Source organism: Tupaia chinensis, unplaced genomic scaffold (assembly GCF_000334495.1).
Source record: "Tupaia chinensis unplaced genomic scaffold, TupChi_1.0 Scaffold140692_1, whole genome shotgun sequence".
Taxonomy (NCBI): domain Eukaryota; kingdom Metazoa; phylum Chordata; class Mammalia; order Scandentia; family Tupaiidae; genus Tupaia; species Tupaia belangeri.
Genome location: NW_006200562.1, coordinates 44,498 through 52,067, shown reverse-complemented (window position 1 = coordinate 52,067; position 7,570 = coordinate 44,498).

Here is a 7,570-nt window from a genome sequence, read left to right as displayed (position 1 = left end):
TGCTTCCCCCCATCCAGTATAACGTTAGCTATAGGTTTTTCTTTTTTTTTCTTTTTGGAGAGGTTTTTGCTATAGGGCAGACTCCCACATAGTCGACTGCGGTTCGAGTCCCGGACCCGGTGGCTTCAACTCACGCCGGGCACGTGTGCATGCGTGCCTAAGATCCCGAGAGGAGAATGGAAGAGAAGGGATTGCGGCGTGGCCATCCCCCCTGGGGGGTGATTTCTCGCTTTCTGTCTCTCTGTCTCTCTCTGTATGTTTGGCGAGCTATAGGTTTTTCATAGATGGCTTTTATTATACTGAGAAATGATTCTTCTATGCCAATTTTACTAACAGTTTTAATAATAAAGGAATGTTGTATTTTGTCAAATGCTTTTTCCTCATTGATTGAAATGATCATATGGTTTTTATCTTTCTTTCTGTTAATATGGTGTATTACATTTATGGTTTTGCGTATGTTGAACCACCCTTGCATCCCTGGAATAAAACCTACCTGGTTGTGATGAATGACCTTTTTTATATGTTTTTGAATATAACCAACATCTTAAGGATTTTTGCATCTATATTCATCAGAAATATAGGTCTGTAGTTTTGCTTTTTTGTCATAATCTTACCTGTTTTGGGAAAAAGGGTTATGGAGGTTTCGTAGAATGAATTTGGAAGGGTTCCTTCCTTCTGGATCTCTAGAAACAGTGTGAGTAGAATGGGGGTTACCTCTTCTTTAAAAGTTTTGTAAAATTCAGCAGTGAAGCCATCAAGATCTGGACTTTTCTTTGTTGGGAGGTTATTTATTACTGATTCAATCTCACTGCTTGTTACAAGTCTATTCAGACTTTCAATGTCCTTCTGAGTCAATCTTGGTAGACTATATGTGTCCAGGAATTAGTCCATCTCATCCAGGTTTTCTTGTTTGTTGGTGTATAGTCACTCATAGTATCCTCCAATGATGTGTTGTATTTCTATTATGTCTGTAGTAATAAGGTTGCCTGATTCATTGGGAATGTAATTTATCTGGTTCCTTTCTCTCTTCTTCTTAATTAGTCTAGCTAATGGTGTGTCAATCTTGTTTACCTTCAAAGAACCAACTTTTGCTTTAATTTATTTTCTGTATAGTTCATTTATTTTCTATTTCATTTATTTCTGCTTAAATCTTTATTATTTATTTTCTCCTGGCATTTTGTTTGTGTGCATGTTTATTTTGTTGGTGTTTTTCCAATTCCCTGAGGCATGATGTTAGGTTGTCCTTTTGCCACCTTTCCATCTTTTTCTTGTGCACACTAATTGTTATAAACTTCCTTCTTAAGACTGCGTTTGCAGTGTCCCATAAATTATGGAAACTTGTATACTCATTATCATTTGTTTCCCTTAATCTTTTGATTTCAGTCTCTAGCTCTTCATTTGTCATGAAGTCATTCAGAAGTAGGTTATTTTGTTTCCATGTATTTGTTTATTTTCAAGGATTTTTCCTAAGGTTAATATCAAGTTTAACTCCATTGTGGTCAGAGAGGATGCTGGATATAGTTTCTATGCTTTTGAATCTGTAAAGGCTGATTTTGTGCCCTATCATGTGGTACCATGTGGGGCTGAAAGAAATGTATATTTTGTGTTTTTTGGGTAGAAAGTTCTATAGAACTGTCTGTCAAGTCCATCGGATTTATGATGTCATTTAGGTCCTGAATCTCTTTGCTTATTTTTTGTCTCGCTGATCTGTCTGGAAGAGATAAGGGGGTGTTGAGATCTCCAATTAGGGTGTTACAGTCTATCTCTCCTTTAGATCTAGCAGTCTTTCCTTAACATGTTTGGGTGCTCCTGAGTGGGGTGCATAGACATTTATTAGCGTTATATCCTCTTGGTGAATTAGCCCTTTTACTACTATATAATGCCATTCTTAAAGCCTACTTTGTCCGAAATCAGTATAGCAACTCCCGCTTTTCTTTGATTTCCATTTGCATAGAATACCTTGTTCCAGCCCTTCACTTTTAATCTATGTACATCTTTATCCAAGAGATGGGTTTCTTATAGGCAGCAGATGGAGGGCTTCTGAATTTTAACCCATTCAACCAGTCTGTGTCTCTTGATTGGAGAATTTTTTTTTTCAAGAGGTTTTTGCTATAAGGCACATGCACTCTCCAGGAAGACAAGAGAGAGACAGAGAGACAGAAAGTGAGAACCTCCCCCCCTCCCCCAGGGGGAATGGCCACGCCACAATCCCTTCTCCTCCATTCTCCTCTCTGGATCTTGGGCACGCACGCACACGTGCCTGGTGTGAGTTTAAGCCACCAGATCTGGGACTCGAACTGCAGTCAGCTACGTGGGAGTCTAGTGACGTAGCCATTACTCCAATTGCTGGTCCCTTGATTGAAGAATTTAATCTATTAACATTCAACGTTATTATTGATATTTGCGGACTTGTCCTTACCATTAAGTTGACCATATTCTTGGGTTTTTTTTTGTTCTCTTATTGTTTTGTTTGTCTGACTTTAGTTTTCTTGTTATAGTACTCCTTTCAGAATTTCTTGAATAGCTGGTCTGGAGTTGGTAAATTCTTTCAGGTTTTGTTTATCAGAGAACATTTTTATCTTCCTTTTCCATATGAAGGATAATCTTGCCGGGTATAGTATTCTAGGCTGAGGCTGTTTTTCATTTAACACTTTGAATACATTTCCCCATTCTTTCCTTGCTTGCATAGTATCCAATGAGAGGTTCAGTGTTAGGCTGATGGGATAGCCTTTGTAAGTGACTTGATGTTTCTCTCTTGCCAATCTTAGTATCTTGTCTTCGTCTGTGGTTTTGGTCAATCTAGCTATGCTGTGCCGTGGAGAGGATCTTCTTGGATTGATTCTACTTGGGGTTCTTTGTACTTCTTGGGTCTGAATGTTTGAGTGCCTCTATAAACTTGGAAACTTTCTTCCAGGATTTCATGGAATAGATTATCAATGCCATTATTGGTTTCTTCACCTTCTGGGATACCAATTATTCTGATATTTGGGCATCTTATGGAATCTAGTATTTCTCGTATATTATCCTCGTGTTTTTTAGTTATTTTCTCTATCTTCTTTGTGGTTCTTTCTAGGTCAGAGGTTTTATCTTCTACATCAGAGGTTCAGTCTTTAGCATGATCTAATCAACATTTAATACTTTCAAGGGAGTTTTTGATTTCCTCTTTTCCAGACTTTATCTCTAATAGTTTCATCTGGTTCTTTCCCAGAGTATCCATTTCTTCTTTCATATCTTGGAATGACTTTCTCATCTCCTGTAGTTCATTGTCTCTTTTCTGTTGCAACTCTAAGAATTTGTTCACAATAAATGTTTGAAATTCTTTGCCTGACATTTTGGTAAAGTCGTTCATTAGCATGAAAGATGGAGGGGAGTTACTCTGTACATTTGATGGAGAAGTATTTCCTTGTTTATTCATACCAGAGGCTCTTCTTCTACTTCTAGCCATTTGGAAGATGTACTGACTTTTAAGTACCTGTCAGGCAAATGTTTTCACTGGCTAGGAGTGTCTTTCCCTTTTGTTGAGAAATGACATCTGAAGAAGTCTCTGTTCTGTTGTTTTTACTAATGTGGTCTCAAAAAAGATACTATAGTCAGGTGTCTGAAGAGCAGAATCTCCTTTATCACTGTTGGTTACATAAAAAGGAGGAACCAATATAACTTTATATGACTAGAAAAGTTCAGGTCTCCAATTGTAGGCCTAGCTAGTATCTCAGACAAAATAGAAAAAGGAGAGCAGGTAGTATAAGAAAAAAGAAGGGAGAAGATAGGGAAATAAAGAACAAGTCTAACACACAGCGTGCAATTTCGCCAGGTGCCTGGAGATGTGCCAGGCAGCTGCCGCCAAAGGCGCAAGCTGTGGAGAGACAGACAGGGAGGAATTTATAAAAGAATGGCAGACAGGAAAGAAGAAAAAATAACGGAGGAACTTTCTACCTGCCTAGGGGTCTGGGTGGGTCTGGACTGGGGGTCTGGAAGGGAAGCAGTGGGCACAGTGTGCCCCCTTGCTCACCAGGTGCCTTGAGATGTGTCAGGCAGCTGCCACCAAAGGCTCAAGCTCTGGAGAGACATACAGGCAGGAATTTACAAAAGAATGAAGAACAGTAAAGAAGAAAAAATAATGGAGGAATTTTCTACAGGCCTAGAGATCTGGGAAGGTCCTGGACTGGGGGTCTGGAAGGGAAGCAGTGGGCACAGTGTGCCCCCTTGCTCACCAGGTGCCTTGAAATATGCCAGGTAGCTGCCGCCAAAGGCACAAGCTGTGGAGAGACAGACAGGGAGGAATTTACAAAAGAATGGGGGACAGTAAAGAAGAAAAAAAAATGGAGGAACTTTCTACCTGCCTAGAGGTCTGGGTGGGTCCTGGACTGGGGGGTCTGGAAGGGAAGCTGTGGGGGCAGCATGCCCCCTTGCTCACCAGGTGCCTTGAGATGTGCCAGGCAACAGCCACCAAAGGGGCAAGCTGTGGAGAGACAGACAGGGAGGAATTTACAAAAGAATGGGAGACAGTAAAGAAGAAAAAAAATAGAGGAACTTTCTACCTGCCCTAGGGGTCTGGGTGGGTTCTGGATTGGGGATCTGGAAGGGAAGCAGTGGGCGCAGCGTGTCCCCTTGCTCACCAGGTGCCTTGAGATGTGCCAGGCTGCCTATGCCAAAGGGGCAAGCTGTGGAGATACAGACAGGGAGGAATTTACAAAAGAATGGGGGACAGTAAAGAAGAAAGAAAATGGAGGAAATTTCTACCTGCCTAGGAGTCTGGGTGGCTCCTGGACTGGATGTCTGGAAGGGAAGCAGTGGGTGCAGCATGCCCCCTTACTCACCAGGTGCCTTGAGATGTGTCAGGCTGCCTCGCCAAAGGGGCAAGCTGTGGAGAGACAGACAGGGAGGAATTTACAAAAGAATGGAGGACAGTAAAGAAGAAAAAAAAAATAGAGGAACTTTCTATGTGGCTAGGGGTCTGAGTGGGTCCTGGACTGGGGGTCTGGAAGTGAAGCTGTGGGCGAAACGTGTCCCCTTTCTCACCAGGTGCCTTGAGATATGCCAGGCAGCTGCTACCAAAGGCGCAAGCTGTGGAGAGACAGACAGGGAGGAATTTACAAAAGAATGGAGGACAGTAAAGAAGAAAAAAAAATGGAAGAAATTTCTACCTGCCTAGGGGTCTGGGTCGGTCCTAGATGGTGGGTCTGAAAGGGAAGCAGTGGGCACAGAGTGCCCCCTTGCTCAACTGGTGTCTTAAGATGTGCCAGGCTGCCTCTGCCAATGGGGAAAACTGTGGAGAGACAGACAGGGAGGAATTGACAAAAGAATGGGGATCACTAAAGAAGAAAAAAAATATGGAGGAAGTTTCTACCTGCCTAGGAGTCTGGGTGGGTCCTGGACTGTGGGTCTGGAAAGGAAACAGTGGGTGCAGCATGCCCCCTTGCTCAATAGGTGCCTTGAGATGTGCCAGGCAGATGCCGCCAAAGGCGCAGACTGTGGAGAGACAGACAAGGAGGAATTTACAAATAATTGGGGACATTAATGAACAAAAAAAAATGGAGGAAGTTTCTACCTGCCTAGGGATCTTGGTGGATCCTGGACTAGGGATCTGGAAGGGAAGCAGTAGGCGCAGCATGCCACCTTGCTCACCAGGTGCCTTGTGATGTGCCAGGCAGCTGCCGCCAAAGGCACAAGCTGTGGACAGACAGACAGGGAGGAATTAACAAAAGTATAGGGGACAATAAAGAAGAAAAAAAATGGAGGAAATTTCTACTTGCCTAGAGGTCTGGGTGGGTACTGTACTGGGAGTCTGGAAGGGAAGCTGTGGGGGCAGTGTGCCCCCTTGCTCACCAGGTGCCTTGAGAAGTGCCAGGCAGCTGCCGCCAAAGGCACAAGCTGTGGACAGACAGACAGGGAGGAATTAACAAAAGTATAGGGGACAATAAAGAAGAAAAAAAATGGAGAAACTTTCTACCTACCTACGGGTCTGGGTGGGTCCTGGACTGGGGGTGTGGAAGGGAAGCAGTGGGCACAGCGTGCCCCCTTGCTCACAAGGTGCCTTGAGATGTACCAGGCAGCTGCCGCCAAAGGGGCAAGCTGTGGAGAGACAGACAGGGAGGAATTTACAAACGTATGGGGGGCAGTAAAGAAAAAAAAATGGAGGAGCTTTCTACCTGCCTAGGGGTCTGGGTGGGTCCTGGACTGGGGGTGTGGAAGGGAAGCAGTGGGCACAGCGTGCCCCCTTGCTCACAAGGTGCCTTGAGATGTGCCAGGCAGCTGCTGCCATAGGAGCTAGCTGTGGAGAGACAGACAGGGAGGAATTTACAAAAGAATGGGGGACAATAAAGAAGAAAAAATATGGAAGAACTTTCTACCTGCCTAGGGGTCTGAGTAGGTCCTGGACTGTGGGTCTGGAAAGGAAGCAGAGGATAATCTTGCCCCCTTGCTCACCAGGTGCCTTGAGATGTGCCAGGCAGCTGCCTTCATAGGCATAAGCTGTGGAGAGACAGACAGGGAGGAGTTTACAAAAGAATGGGGGACAGTAAAGAAGAAAAAAAAATGTAGCCACTTTCTACCTGCCTAGGGGTCTGGGTGGGTCCTGGATTGGGGGTCTGGAAGTTTAGCAGTGTGTGCAGCGTGCCCCCTTGCTCACCAGGTGCCTTGAGATGTGCTAGGCAGTTGCCTCCCAAGGCACAAGCTCTAATTATTTTTTAAAATTAGTATTCATACATTAAATTGCTATGCATCATTTAGATTGTGAAGAAACTTTACCCAGCCTGATGTTTTCTAACATACACAGCTAAAGCTTTAAATTTACTATGACCATTGCTTAATATTTCAGCTCACAAGATTTTTATTATTCTGTTTTTCTCATTTGTTGGGCTTATACTTCTTTGTTTTGTTTCTGTGGGGCTTATAGTGGCATAGGTTTAACATCAGAAAATTCTACAATAAATATCACTTTATTTTTTAATATCATTGTATTTATAGTGTAAGAATGGAGGGAGGTAAATGGCAGAAGGTGACAAGTACAAGGAAATATATATATAAAAAATATATAAAATAAAATATATAAAAGTATTATACTTTCATATTTCCCTTCATGGCCTGTCTTAGAACATTTGGGCTACTATAACAAAAACCCTACAAACTGTGGTTTACAAATTATACATATTTATTTCTCTTAGTTCTAGAGACTGGGAAATCTAAGATCAAGTTTCCAGCAAATTTGGTGTCTAAGGGCCTACTTCCTGGTCCTTTTCATTATGTCTTCACATTGTGGAAGGAAAAATGGATTTTTTGGGGTCACTAATACTATTTATGAGGCTGGACCAGACAGTGGTGTGATGGTAAGAGCAGCCAGATTCCACAGAGCTAACTGTTCACTTTTAGGTCCAGATTTGCAGCTTGTAGAACATGCTGTGGACGTGTGCATACATGTCTAGGGTACCAAGGGAGAAGGAATTATGCTATGGCCATGCCTCCTGAGGAGTGCTTTCTCACTTTCTCCCAGCCCCTCTTCTCTCTTTGGCAGATATATATGCCATATACTAAAGTAAATAGAAATCCTATCCATAAGGGCCCCATCCATAAC